General features: G+C 33.4%; 3 long non-coding RNA genes across 5 annotated transcripts in view; all 3 read right to left on the reverse strand.

Moving 5' to 3' along the window:
- LOC110270435 overlaps positions 651–15,806 on the reverse strand; it is a 17,490-nt gene continuing 2,334 nt past the window's right edge. Inside the window, exons 2-3 of the long non-coding RNA XR_002359960.1 lie at positions 12,685–12,690; positions 651–663 (exon numbers count right to left, since the gene is read on the reverse strand). This is a non-coding gene — a long non-coding RNA (uncharacterized LOC110270435). The remainder of the gene's footprint in view (positions 664–12,684; positions 12,691–15,806) is intronic.
- On the reverse strand, positions 6,180–7,139 carry LOC107617497. The gene is made up of 4 exons (XR_001614966.2): positions 7,109–7,139; positions 6,956–6,969; positions 6,781–6,865; positions 6,180–6,265 (listed from the first exon to the last, which is right to left on the reverse strand). It is a non-coding gene; the product is annotated as an uncharacterized LOC107617497 (long non-coding RNA).
- Positions 7,548–8,039, reverse strand: LOC110270432. Of its 3 annotated transcripts, none has more exons than XR_002359951.1 (2): positions 7,808–8,039; positions 7,548–7,716 (listed from the first exon to the last, which is right to left on the reverse strand). It is a non-coding gene; the product is annotated as an uncharacterized LOC110270432 (long non-coding RNA). The 3 variants fall into 3 exon arrangements; XR_002359958.1 differs by having other exon boundaries at positions 7,548–7,683; positions 7,808–8,029; XR_002359953.1 differs by lacking the exon at positions 7,808–8,039 and adding an exon at positions 7,779–7,795.

Consider the following 15,806-nt stretch of genomic DNA (forward strand, 5'->3'; position numbering starts at 1 on the left):
ATAAAATAACTACCATAATCAACATGAGTTATATCCAGTCTTGTGCACATCATAGCATACATTAAACAACCTATACAACTAAAGCATGTGGAACCCTTTTTCATATCTTTCTGCTTGCTTTCATTTGGTAGACTTTACTTACAACGTAACTTAACTTGAAGTGTGAAGTAAGAGGCGAACTAAAAGCCTTTGCTTTCTCTATTTGAAACATTTGCAGCAATAATGTATGTCTCTTGTGACAACCAAAGTTTATTCTCCTTTCAACCATGCTCAATTCTTATACTATGAATCTCTTTTCCTTATCCAAGATCCTTTATAGCAAATGACATACTCAGTAGCCTCTTGAGCCTGTCAATTATTCTAGAAGAATTTTGGCTAACAATAAGTCATAAAAGTTATAAAACAGATAATGAAATTGTGACTAAAAAACTATTTGACAAATACACAATCACTAGAAGTATTATTCTTCTAGACTTGTTTTTACATAATAGATTCTAAACTTCTTATACGATCGTTTCAAAGTTTACTTTAAATTATATAAGCTCTTCTTCAGTTTATACACATGATCCTCTTTGACTTTCACTATGAAACCTTTAAGTTGTTTCATATAAATTTTATCCTTAAGATCAACATGAAAAAAAATAGTTTTCACATTCATCTTCTCTATCTCTTAGATTAGACTCAAAAGAGTCATAATAAAAGACATCCTCACAATTGGTGAAAATATTTCATTATAATCAGCTCCGTCTTTTTACATGTAGCCCTTGACTACCAATCTAGCCTTATACTTTAGAGACAAATAATTTTTTTTATGTTTCAACCTGTATACCCACCTACTTTATAGTGTTTTTTGTCATATTGTCAACTTCACAAGCTCAAATGTTTTATTATCATGCAAATACTAAATTTCATCTTGTAGTTTTATCAAACTATTTCTTATTCACGTTACTTTTTGTAGCTTCTTCAAAACATCCATGTTCTCTGTTATCAGTCAATATCACATACCCATAATTAAAGGTCACATTCTCATTAGAAAGATTCATGTTTAAAGGATCGCCTCTTTAGTGGAACTTTTAGGGTGAAAAATATTGAATCTTCAAGTAACTCAAGTTGATCATTAATACCATTGTCAACTAAAGAACCAAATTGATTTTAATCTGGGTCATCAAGATCCAAATGCTCATTTTTTGCATATGATTCTAAGTGTGATTCTCTACTAATTCTAGTGTAGGCGATGGCTGAACTAGATCTACGTCAATTAAATTACTACTTTCTTATAATTAACTCTTCTCTAGTTTATCAATGTCTTCAATGGTCTAGCCTTCAGTAGATAATAAGAGTTTGCAGTCGAATGGACCCTAACCATACCTAGTAAAAATGCATTGCTTAATCTTTACATTAGATCTCTTATTCTTTGAAACATAAACAAATGCTTTGTATCCAAAGACTCTCAAATGATCATAAAGGACATCTTTACGAAAAGAAACATTACCTAGAACATTATTGTCCAAAAAAACTCTAGATCTTACATTAATCACATGAGATATTGTAAGCAATGCTCTTCCCTAAAAGATTTAGGTAGTTTAGCTTCAATGAACAAATACCTAACTCCCTTAATCAATGTTCTATTTATCCTCTGTATCAAAACTTTCAGCTAAGCTATATTAGGAAGCATCCTTTCATGCCTAATAGCCTACTACTTGCAAAGCTGATCCAAGGGTCTATAAAATTCACTACCATTATTAGTGCGAATATACTTTAGCTTCTTATCAGTATGTCTCTTGACCAAAGCTTGGTTCTTTGCCTTCATTGTATAAGCCCAAAGTTTTTTGAGTGATCATAAAAAAACGTAACAAAGTAAGATCTCTACCAAAAGATCTACCTTTAAAGGACTGTAAATATCAGAGTGCACAAAGTTCAAGAAATCTGACTTTCTTGAAAGTTGATACTTCTTGAAGTATAATCTTTTATTTTTTCTAGCCATTAATCGATTACATTTCTCCAACTCTGCATCCTACAAACCAAAAATTACATCTATTTGAAAAAAATAATTAAATCCATTTTCACAAATATGACCAGGTCTTCATTCCATGCTACAAGCTACAAACTTCTTTATTTTTATCGTATTTATACTACCTTTTGCAATCATAATGCATCACACACAAATTGAAGTACCTTTTTCTCAACTGATAACCATATTTCTTTTACTGAGCGCCTATTGTCCCAATGCAAACTGAAAGTGTTAACATCTTTATTATCAAGACTTTTAACTAAATCCATTTTAACTAATATGACCATAACTTTTTGCCACAAGATACAAACTTCTTTACTTTTAACTATATTTATATTACTTTTCGCAATCATAATGCAACACATACAAAATTAAAGTACCTTTTTCTCAACCCACAATCATGTTTCCTTTAATGAGCTCCAATTGTCCCAATGCAAGTCAAAAGTGTTAGCACATTCCGTACCAAGCCTTTTAACTAAAACAAATTTCAAGCAAACCATCTAAAGCGTATTTAATATTTTTGAGTAGTATATTCATTTTCATATTTTTCTCTAAGCAAATGTTTTATATGCCAATCACCTTGGCCAAAATATCACTATCCGTCTTAAGCACTTCAAATTACTTGGAGTATTAAAAGTGAAGAATTTCTTCAGTGTAATTGTATTGAGGTGCCACTATGAATTACCCAGATAAAATAGCAGATACATAATCATTACCACTACAAGAAATTACTGGAATAGCGACCGATTCTGGTGGTCGCTAATACCTTGGTCGCTAATTAGAAAATAGCGACCAACTTCGGTCGCTAACCGTTAGCGACCGATTTTTTAACAAGGCCACCAAAAGCCTCACCAAAGAGTATCGGTCGTTAACATAATCGTGCTAAATGGTGACCAAATTATTCGTCGCTAAATTGGTCACTAAGTAAATCGGTCGCTAATTGGCGACCCACTTTTCGATCGCTAAATTGGTCGCTAATTCCTAAACTAAAAAACTAAATTGGTCGCTAAAGCGGTCACTGTTCCTAATCTTATAATTATAGATTTTTACTAATTTCACATTTACCACTATTAAAACTTAATTTTATAAATAATTATATTTTCGCAAAATAAGAAAGGAATCAAACATAGATCAATTTTTCAAATAAATACCAAAAACATTCACAATGTTTATAAAGAAATATAGAATTTAAAATATTAAAAATTTCTAAATACATCAAATTTATGATCCACAATCTAGACTAAAGGTAAAAATAATTCATGAATAATATAACTTTGCTCTATTCATGAACCACAGTATGGTTCAACAATTTCTGCACTAGTTTTGTCTCTTTGATTTTTTTACTGCTTTTGGAACTACAACCAATACAAACTACAACAGAATCTTTAAGCAATCTTAATCTTGAATTTTGGATCAGGCACAACTTTGTTGTTCACCAAGGTTGCCAAAACACTGTCACAAGAAAGAAAATGGAAAATAAATGAAACTCACTTAAACCAATTCAATTCAAGTCTTAGATCATGTTCAAAACTCACAAGTTTCACAAGGAAGAAGGTTTCAACTTTCAAATAAAACACAAATGGGTGTCATACAAGGTATAACATGGAGATACTAATGGTTTGTTTATTGTACCAAAACCGTTACAATATATACACAATCAAATCTAAACCAAATGGTGATATATAACAGCAACGATAATGCACATAGATAAAGAGAATGGATTTGTTTATTTGTTCAACTATCCAATTGATAAACCCCAATTTTGTGGTTTATCTTGTGTTAAATTTAGTGGATTTCATCAACTTTTCCTACACTTATTCATTAAAATATCATGGTTTTGTAAATTCTCTCTAAATTGTGCTTAAGATTGAAAATATGCTTTTTAGGCCCTTAATTTGCTAAATTTAATTCACTTTAATTCCATTCGATGCCTTGATGTGTTTGTTGAGTGATTCCAGGTTTAGAAGGCAAGGATTGATCAAAGAAGTGAAGAAAAAGCATGTAAAAATGGAGAATTCAGGAAGAAATGAAGTTTTAGAATCTGCCATGCGACACGTACGCATGACACCTATCACATGACCTTATTAAAGAAACATGCTGGGGGCGATTTCTGAGCTCACTCAGGCCCAGATCCAACTCAATTCTGAAGTATTTGAGGCCAAAATCAAGAAGGAACAAGGGGAGAGCAATTAGGATAGTTTAGTAACATGCTTTATGTTATATTCTAGAGAGAGAAGCTCTCTCTTCTCTCTAGAATTAGGTTAGATTAGTTAAGTTTCTCTTAGATTTAGGTGAAATTACTTGTTTTGATTTATTTTTTTTTACTTTACCTTGTTCCATTGCTTTAATCTTCTTAGTTCTTGTTAATTTCTCATTTTGGTTACTTTTATGTTCATGCACTCTTGTTACTTTTGATTTTCATTTAATGCAATTTGATGTTTCTTTATTTATTGATATTTATTTGAGTTGTTATTATTGTTATCTTGCAATGAGTAGTCATAGATTTTATTAATTTTTGCTATTTACCATGCTTTCCTTTTATGCCTTCCAAGTGTTTGATAAAATATTTGGTTGGATTTTAGAGTAGATTTTGGTACTCTTGGCTTGTGATTGAGGACTTAGGTCCCTTGAGATTATTGATATCCAATTCTATTGGTGATTTAGGATTGTTAATTAGTTCTAGGACCAATTATGTCCACTTGACTTAACCCTCCGATGTTAGAGGAAAACTAAGTGGAGTTAATCCTTTGTAATCACCATGTTGTGGTCAATGATCCAACATAGGATACCTTGACTCTTAGTCCTTGTCTTGAGTAGCTTTTAGCCTTTATAGTCTTTTTGTTGTTAGTTTTAATTTCTTGTTTTCATATCTAAAACCCCAAAAATACTTTTTCATAACCAATAATATGCACACTTTCTTACAATTCCTTGAGAGATGACCCAAGGTTTAAATACTCTCAGTTTTTATTAGGTTTGACTTAAGTGACAAACAAATTAAACTTTGATTGAGGGTTAATTGTTAGTTTGGACTATGCTTGCAACAAAATTTCTTTGAGAAATTCCTAACCGATGATTTTCTTCCGTCAACAATCAAACAAACTTGACTATATTGACTTTGCCAAAGCATCTCTCCGGTCAATAGCCTACACCATAAAACATGTTACATTTAAGACAAGCTTAATTCAATGTTGCCAGTTTATGCAGGAACATTAATGCTGATTGACAAAAATTGGCATATACTCATTCAGAAATACAAAACACATTCATAATCAAAAGATTTTACCTCACATGAAAATGATATTTTCAATAGTTACAAATAAAGGTTATTGTCAACACAGTACTTATATTACCTAAGAAAGTTTCAACTTTTGGACAATATTATCGTTGCCAACTTTCATTTTGTGAGTTGTTAATGTAAACTTGAGATCTTCAATGTCACAGCTAATCAAGTTGGCAACGCTAAACAACCCTTCAAAAAGCAGGAAACAAAATTAATCTTCAATATATTGATTAATTTATAACATAGGAAAGCAAACGAAATATTGATATGGTTGAAACATATACCCATATGCATATTACAATTATACAATATGAAAATTATTCGAGTTGAACTTCTGTCATATTCTTCCAAGTTTCCATCATAAGTGCACCAATAAAAATTAAGAGAAAACCTCTTTACCCCCCTCCCTCCCTCGCCAAAAAAACAAAAGTTAACATGAAAGTTTTTTTAATCCAGGGACATTCACAGTGAGAAAATGTAGTAATGTAACTTGTAGATTTAGGTTAATTTTCTCATGCTAATTTCAATGCTTTCACAGAAGAGAGGATCTTCTAAAAATGTTCACATATTCTAAAAGATAGCCAAACAGATATGCTTTTATAATCTAAAATCTATCGCGCAGAAAACATTCTATCTAGTAAATTCAATCTGTAGACATCTGAAAATTTCTTACCCTCATCTTCAACAGCTTGAACATGATTTTCATTATCAATCACTGTAGACAACATCCAGTGCTTCTTGGAAATCAGTAACAGCATAAGTAAGTACTCTGCATATCAAGTAATAGTTTCAAATGCAATCCATCAGTCAAAGCAGAAGGAAAAAAAATTATATGGAAGCATATACTCCATAAATAGTGGAAATGTATACCATGACTATGTGAAATTCTTCTACATCATTAACACCAATAATTGAGTAATAATTGCTCTGCCTAAGATATTTGTAGTCTTCAACACTTCTTAGATTTAACTTCTCTAAGTCATAACATCAAATATCTGAAAATATATAACAACACAACACTAATTTGGTTACTTAGAAGATACAAACAAGTACAAAAAGCTTAAACTACCATAAAAATTAAACGCTACATAAAATATCCCCATCAATAGAACACTAAAGGAGAACTACATGCTCATTGGGCTTAAATAATGGATTTCCGTAGGAAAAAAAAGGAAGAAGACAATTGCATGCATCAAACATCAAAACAACTTTATTCATTAAAGAAAATCAGGAAAAACAGGTATACTTGAGAATTAATTCTAGATCAGCCTAGAGTCCTAGACATAGGTGAAAATGGATCTCAAAATACTGCCCAAACATGGATAATTACTGTGAGAATAAATGGTAACCAAAAAACTCATAATAAAGAAATCATATAGTTTTCATGGTTATCCTGAAATAAAAAGGTCTAGATAACAGAGAATGAACAACTATACATAATATGCAACAAATATGTTAGCTAAGATAGAAAAGCCAATTAGTCAATTACCCCTTAGAGATGGTGGCGCCCTAGCACATAGCTGATAAAATATATGATAGGACCTTTCACGTTCATTGCATTGGACAACTCTAGACTGTTCAAATATTAAATAAAATTAAGGTGTCTTGATGTAGCATGAACAAAAACTAGGACAGAAAACTAGCTCAGAAGAATGCATCATTACCTTTTCCAGAAGAACTATTTATGGTATGATCATGCGAAGAGCACCACAGATCAATAGTCAAGACATAGATGCAAACATTTTCAACTTTTTGTTAAAAACTTATAATGGAAGTAAAGAAATGTAGCTTCAGTCACAATTAAGTAGTAGACTTACATGTTTGGATATTAGCACCACATATTTTTCCTGCAATTTTTCCATTAAGACATGACAAAAATAAGATAAACCATAACAGTAACAATCTGTAGAGCTGCTGCAAAAAAAAAAAACAATTAATAGCTTCAAACTTAAGCAACAACAGGCACAAGCACAAGACTAAAAAATGCTTAAGTTGTGAAACCTTACTAATATAAGATTAGGTTTCCTTTCAATCTGAAACTAAGGGAGCTCAAGTCACCTCCATCGTCATGGTCATCATCATGATCAAACGAGTTTTACAACTTGAAGTCCCTAAATCAAGTATACGATTACAATTGAACTTTACATAAGTTCGTGAATTTGATTACCTTGATAACCATGTCTTAAATCAACCAACTATTCCCTAAAATAATACGATGAATTGGAGGAGCATTAGTAAAGAGAAAAATGGAGGAAACCTGGCAGGAACGAGAGCAAAGTAGGTAAGAGAAGAAGGGAAGAGGTAAACGAGAATGTGAGCGGCAACAAGAACCACTCCAACAGCCCCGTTCCCTATCATAACAAGAACAAAATCCCTCACAAAATTTAGAGATCTGGCAAATTCAACGAAGCACATCGCTAAAACCCTAATCAGAGGAAAAAAAACAAACCTAACAGAATGGATCAGAATCAGCAATTAGGAGGTTACCTGCTTGAAGACGACGATTAGGAGGTTACCTGCTTGAAGACGACAAAGACGGCGCCGAGATCTCAACGAAGAAGGCGACGACACCGAGACTACAGAAGAAGATGCTGAGACTGCAGAAGACAACACCGACGGGACCTCAGGAGACGGCGGCAAGACGCACAAGACGGTGGTGAAGAAGACGACAATGGCACTCGGACACGACAATGGTATCTGATCGGAGAAGATGAGAATGGTGTGGGTGAATTAGGGTTAATGAGAGTAATTTAGATAAATTTTTTTAAATTAACGACTGTTTTTGCGACCGATTAGTTTATAAAATCGGTCGATAACTTAAAAATTAGCAATCGATTTAGTGACCACAATTTTAGTGACCGAATTAGCCACCAATATCACGTTTCATTCTATTTACCTATCGATCAGTTGCAAAATCGGTCGCTAAATGAAAAAATAGCGACCGATTTTGTAACCAAGAATCCTAAGGACATTCAATCCTTTGTTTTGGTTGCTAATTCGGTCACTAAAGTAAAAAATAGCGACTGATTTTAGCGACCATTTTTATTCTAGTTGTATAAAATTAATCGGTCACTAATTCAGACTATTAGTGACTGATTCTTTTAGTCACTAAAATCAGTCGCTAACTTAACAATTAGCAACCGATTTAGCGACCAGTAATTTAGCAACTGAATCCTATTTCACTATTAGTTGCAAAATCGGTCGCTAAATTAAAAAATAGCGACCAATTTTAGTGACCAGCTTTATTCTAATTGTATTAAAACCTTATCGGTCGCTAATTTGATTGCTATTAGTAACCGATTTGCAACAAATATTTTTTTCATCCTAGAAATTCTATATCGGTCGCTATTAGCAACCAATTTTTTTATCGCTAAAATCGATCACTATTCTGATACTTTCTTGTAGTGTACCATTTTACTTCTTCTTTTTTATTTTTATTGTTCTTTTTTTTCCAAAGAAAATAATATTTCTAGATGTCCCACGTTTTAAGACAATAGTGATATTCAAAATTTTTATATCTCAAGTTTGATTTGCTCTTACTTTTATCTTTATCCTTTGGACCTCTACAATATTTCTCTCACTTTTTTCAGTGACTAACATTTTAGATTAAGACACAGGACTTTAAATCTTTCTTCTCATCTTTTTATTTAAAATTTCATCTTTGATGAGTTTACATGGTCACTTCTCCTTTCGTAGTAGATTAGTAATAAAAATTCAGAATATCTCCTAAGAACCTAGTAGCATATTTAGCAACCACAATCTTTAAACCTTATGTTAGCTTCAAACTTGATTCTCATACTTAACAACAGAAGAGAGTGTCATCATCAAACTTGAGATTGGAAGGAAGGATACAAGAGGGGATTGAAAGAGTGGTGGCGGCTGGTTGAAACTTGAGATGTTGAGAGTTTGAGGGAGAGGATAAGAAAAGATTGGATAAGACTGGAAGTAAGGGAAACAGGTGCTAAACGACAATTCTGTAAAAAAGAGAAATGTGAAATTTTCAAATTCAAGAACCCTAATTTACCTGATAAATTACCTAAAATACCCTTGTTTTAAAAAAAAGTGTTTAACTCGTCAGAGCAATCCATCCCGCCTTACCAAAGTCATGGATTTAGCAATACGAGCTTGGCAAATTTTTTAATTTAACGAGTTCAAAATCTCAACCGATCAATCTTTTCTAGCAATTTTGACAATCTGTTTAATAAATTCTACCTGTATATATTAACACCACTTATATTTATTTTTTGGACGTATCGTTATTTGATTATATTTTAGTTTTCAGCCTATAACACTTATATACACATACATTAAATCATATTTAGACTATTAATCCAACTAATATTTGTCATCATCTATATTTGTTAATATCAACTCTAAACTCAAGAAACTAAAATTCAAACTACTAATTATACATGAATATTTGTGTCTTCAACGAATCATGTGCTCGTATTTAAATAGTATACATGACATTTTAAATAATGTAAATTAACTTTTATTGTTATCTTTGAAAATAAAATTTCTCTGTTGTCAAAGGAAAAAATATAATTGTGCACCTAAAATCATCTTATTAATGGGGTATATTGTGATAAGAAAAATACATAGAAAACAATGAAAATAGGAAGGGAAAAAAATGATTATCATATTACAATCTTTTATAATTTTATTTTTTTTATAATTATTTTAATTTTAATTTTTTAAATTTTGTTGGATTTATTATTCATCACCGCTACATAATCAAAACTTACTACATTCGACATTTATTGTATACTTTAACACATTTTGTTACATGATCAATAGCCATTATACATTTAGTTTAAGAGTACGTTTGTACTCCAAATTTGCTAGATGATAATTAAGTTAGTTAAACTTAGTTTGTTAAAATTTGTACAGTAGATTAGTTTGTTAGTTTTTAATTGTAAGCATATATATTGGATAGAACCTGAGTAGGTGATTTTTTTGCGTGGGTTCATCCTCTCATTTGCAAATGCCAATGCTCATGCTTTCTCTCTTTGAGAACCAACTTCTTCCATCTCTTTCTTCTACTTTCTAGAACTTTCTTCTCGTTCTTTCACTCATTCTTGATTTTTTTAGTTTTCTTCTTCCATTTTTCACTTCTCTTCACATCTAAGGTTACACGACAGATATGATGAGAGTTGCTTCACCTCAATTCACGGTTCTTTAACATGGTGCGGTGAGCGTGGATTCGAGGTAAAGGCTCCGATCATGAGCACTGATGTGAAAGATCTAACAGATTTGAAGTTTTAATCAAACTTGTAGTTTCTGGCATCCGGATCTTGAAACTTACAAGATCGTTGAGTTGAATCCCTAATTTTCAGAAAGAATGGCCAACCAAACCTCGAATTTCGACATTTAAACTCTTGCGAACCTCGTTAATCAGGTTAATCAATTGCAATCGGCAGCAAATTGAGCAAACACAAGTCCAATTATGGATCTAATGAGTCCGTATTTCCTGCATCCTAGTGAGAGTCCAGGAACTCCTTTAATTTCTGTGATTTTAGGTCCCAGTAACTATCATGCTTGGGAGAGAGCTATGTGTAGAGCGTTGAGATCTAAAAATAAATTAAAGTTTGTTGATGGAACTTTAGTAAAACCATCGGAGGATGATTCACTGTTTGATGCGTAGGATAGATGCAACACATATGTGGTGTCTTGGTTGAATTTGTCTTTAAGTCCAGAGATAGCACACAGTGTGGTGTGGATGGACGTTGCTGCAGACATATGGCATAGTTTGAGACATCTCTATTACCAGGGAGACTCTTTCAGAATAGTTGAGTTACAAGAAGACTTGTTTGGCATAAGGCAAGGAGACCTCAATATTACTGCATACTTCACTAAATTGAAAGAAATTTGGGAAGAGTCAGATAATTTTCGCCCAATTCCAGCATGTAAGTACTGCACTGGAACTTGTGATTGTGGTTTAGATGTGATGAGGAATTACCAAGAAGATACCAATGTAGTGAGGCTCCTCAGGGGACTAAATGATCAGTTTGCCGTAGTGAGGTCCCAGATCATGTTGATGAAGCTGCTTCCAACGGTAGATGCAACCTTCTCACTTTTGTTGTAGCAAGAGAGACAAAATGTAGATATCATTGAAGGAAAAGCATTGATAACCACGGGTGACACTACAGCCAATCAAGGCTTTAACCCTCATATCAATATGGCCACTAGAAGAGGTAGGAGCTTTAGAGGCAGAGGGGGTAGATTAAATGGAAGAGGAGGCAGAGGTCAAACTTACAAACAGTGTGTATTTTGTGGTAAGAGTGGACACACTGAGGATGTATGCTATAAAAAGCATGGATACCCACCTCATATGAGGAGTGGCGGTGGTAGTGGAGTCATCAACATGGTTACTAATTTGAATGGTGATAACATCAGTAACAACACTCAAGAAGCAATTAGCAAGTTAGAGGCTCAATTCTTTGCAGATCAGAGAGCAGCATTATTGGCACTTCTTGAAAGGGAGAATAATCAATAGCAGAGTCATAACACAGGTTCTAATCATACCATTTCGCTACCATCAAATCAAGGTATTGCATTCATTATGTCTTTGGCCACATTTAGTCCAAATTCCTGGGTCATAGACTCAGGAGCTAGTGAACATGTTTCTTTTTCATTAAAATCATTCAAAAATTTGTATCACATAAAACCTATACGCATTAACTTGCCTGATGGTACTCAAACAGTTACTGATGTAGCTGGAATAGTAGAGTTTAGCAACACATTTCATCTAGTACATGCATTATACATTCCAAATTTTAAATTCAATCTCATTTCAGTATCAAAATTGACTACTGATCTGAAATGTGAATTCGTTTTCAATGATTCTACTTGTGAGATACAGGATTGTCTCTCCAAGAAGACGATTGGAGTAGTTGAACAAAGAAGAGGATTATATGCATTTGAGAGTCTGACAACTATTGCATCACCAAAACTGCATACAGCATTAACATCTCTGAGTTGGCCTCACAACTCCAATAAACATGAAGCAGGAGCCTTATGGCACTTTAGACTAGGACATATACCATTTCAAAGAATAAATGTAATGCAAAAATCATATGAATTTTTGACAAATAAAGGATTTATGGATCCCTATGATTCTTGTTATTTTGCCAAACAAAGAAGGATAGCTTTTTCGCATAGTTTCTCTCAATCTTCAGTTATATTTGACCATGTGCACATGGACATATGGGGACCCATTGGAATACCTTCCATGGAAGGTCACAAATATTTTCTAACAATAATAGATGATAAAAGTAGATATACCTGGTTGCATCTCATGCGCTCTAAAGCTGAAACTGTTTTCCATGTGCAAAATTTTGTCAATTTTGAACAAACTCAATATGGCAGCACCATAAAGAAAATTAGAACCAACAATGGTCTTGAGTTTAAAATTGCGTTGAGACACCTCAACAGAATGGAATTGTAGAAAGAAAGCACCAACATATTTTGGAAGTTACTAGAACATTAATGTTTCATTCAAATGTACCTAAAAGTTTTTGGCATTTTGCTGCAGCTCATGCTGTCCATTTAATCAATAGGCTTCCTAGTGTGTCTCTCAATGAATCATGTCCTTATCAAATTTTAAAAAATAAATTACCTGAAATTGCTTACTTGAGAGTATTTGGTTGCCTTGCCTATGCATCTACATTGACTACACATAGGAAGAAATTAGATACAAGAGCCAAAAAATGTGTACATCTTGGTCATAAAATTGGAGTTAAAGGATATCTTTTATATGATTTGTCAAATAGAGAAGTATTTTTGTCAAGAAATGTCAGTTTTTATGAACATGTACTACCTTTTTTGCAAACTGAGAAACTTGAATCATCATTACAACATCATGCAACACCCTGCATACCTATACACTATACAGTTTTTGATCCTTTTGACTCACCTCATCATAATATCATCAGCAATAACACAAATCACACACAATTTGATGGTACTCAGCATGCATCTCATGACTCTCAACACACCTCTGCATCCATTGAGCTAACCAGTGACAATTCTAATCAAATTGCACCTAATAGTCCTCAATTGGAAATTACTCTTAGAGGTTCAGCACCCCAAATAATACCTCATCAACATACATTACATGAAAACCATGAATTGCATTTAGAGACACGAAAGTCACTTCGCCCTAAGAGACCACCGTCTTATTTGAGAGACTTTCATTGCATGATTGCCTCCTCCAATAGTTCAGCTACTACCAGCACCACACATAAATATCCCCTCTCACAAGTAGTTTCATATGAGTCGTTGTCCCCAAAGCACAAAGCATTGACACTAGCTGCATCCATGCATTTAGAACCCAAAACTTATGATGAAGCTGTTAAGGATCCGAACTGGAAAGAAGCTATTAATAATGAACTTTCTGCTTTGGAGAGGAATAAGACCTGGACACTTACTGAATTGCCTGTTGAAAAGAAAGCAGTGGGTTGCAAATGGGTTTTTAAACTCAAATTGAACCCGGATGGATCTATAGAGAGACACAAAGCACGTTTGGTGGCACAGGGTTTTTCTCAAACTAAGGGTGTTGACTACAAAGATACTTTCAACCCTGTAGTAAAGATGAACACGTTTCGGATAGTTATGGCTATTACGGCTATCAAAGAATTGGCATTTGTACCAGCTAGACATCAATACAGCGTTTTTACATGGAGATCTCAATGAAACTGTCTATATGAAACCTTCACCAGGCCTCAAAATTCACAAACCAGGTCTGGTATGCAGATTAGATAGATCCTTTTATGGATTAAAACAAGCAAGCAGACAATAGAACACAAAGCTTGCTGGCTCTCTAACTAAGGCTGGCTACACTCAATCTAGGCATGACTATAGCATGTTTACCAAGAACACTTCGAAGGGTTTCACTGTTATCTTGGTATATGTGTTGATGATTTAGTGGTTGCAGGCAGTGACTTACAGAAAATTCTTCACATCAAGACTTATTTGCATAACTTGTTCAGAATTAAAGATCTTGGGGAGCTCAAATACTTTCTTGGCATGGAGGTAGCTCGAAGCAAGAAGGGCATTTCCATTTGTCAGAGAAAATACTGCCTCGACTTATTGTAGGATTATGGAATGCTTGCTGCCAAACCAATATCCACTCCTATGGATTATACCACTCATTTGTCAAAGGACTCGGGAACCCCTCTAGCCTCAACTTCAGAATATCGCAGAATTGTTGGAAGACTCTTATATCTAACAAATACAAGGCCTGAAATTTGTTATGCAGTATCTAGATTAAGTCAATTCTTAGATTGTGCTATAGATAAACATTTTCAAGCAGCATTGAGAGTGTTGAGATATCTCAAAGGAGCACCAGCAATGGGTTTATTCTTTTCTTCAATCACTGACCTCACTCTCTCTGAATTTTCAAATAGTGATTGGGGAACATGCCTAGATTCTAGAAGATCTATCACAGGGTATTGTTTTTTCTTGGGCACTTCAATAATTTCATGGAAGAGAAAAAGGCAAGATACAGTTGCAGCATCATCTTATGAAGCAGAGTACAGGGCATTGGCTTCAGCAACAAGAGAGGCGCAATGGCTTCGTTACATGATGAAGGAACTTCAGATTGACCAATAACGACCAGTGATGATTTATTGTGATAGCCAATCAGCATTACATATAGCTGCTAATCCTGTTTTTCATGAGAGGACAAAGCATATTGAAGTAGATTGTCATATTACAAGAGATAAATGGCAAGAGGGGGTCACTAAGTTGCTGCCAGTAACAAGTGCTGATCAAACAGTAGATATTTTAACTAAAGCTTTTGCACCTAGCCTGTTTAGAAACTGTCATAACAAACTTGGACTATTGGACATTTGCACTCCAAGTTTGAGAGGGGGTGTTACATGATCAATAGCCATTATACATTTAGTTTAAGAATACATTTGTACACTAAGTTTGCTAGATGATAATTAAGTTAGTTAAACTTAGTTTGTAAAAATTTGTACAGTAGGTTAGTTTGTTAGTTTTTAATTGTAAGCATATATATTGGATAGAGCCTGAGTAGGTGGTTTTTTGCATGGGTTCATTCTCTCATTTGCAGATGCCAATGCTCATGCTTTTTCTCTCTGAGAACCGAACTTCTTCTTCCATCTCTTTCTTCTACTTTCTAGAACTTTCTTCTGGTTTTTTCACTCATTCTTGATTTTTTTAGTTTTCTTCCTCCATTTTTCACTTCTCTTCACATCTAAGATTACACGACAGAGATGATGAGAGTTGCTTCACCTCAATTCACGGTTCTTTAACACATTTATTAAGAATTTTTGACGGAGTTAACTTTAAAATAAAATTTTTGAATCACTTTTAAAACCATTAAGATTCAAATAAAACAAAAAAGAAATTTGAAAACAATATTAATATCTGTTAAATATATAATTCTTCATGTTCATTTACATATTAACTTATGTTTGATAAATTAAAATAGGTTACTTTTAGCAAAACACAAGTTAAAAAATTGTGTTTGATAAAACTACTGTTAAC

This window comes from Arachis ipaensis, chromosome B01 (assembly GCF_000816755.2).
Source record: "Arachis ipaensis cultivar K30076 chromosome B01, Araip1.1, whole genome shotgun sequence".
NCBI lineage: Eukaryota > Viridiplantae > Streptophyta > Magnoliopsida > Fabales > Fabaceae > Arachis > Arachis ipaensis.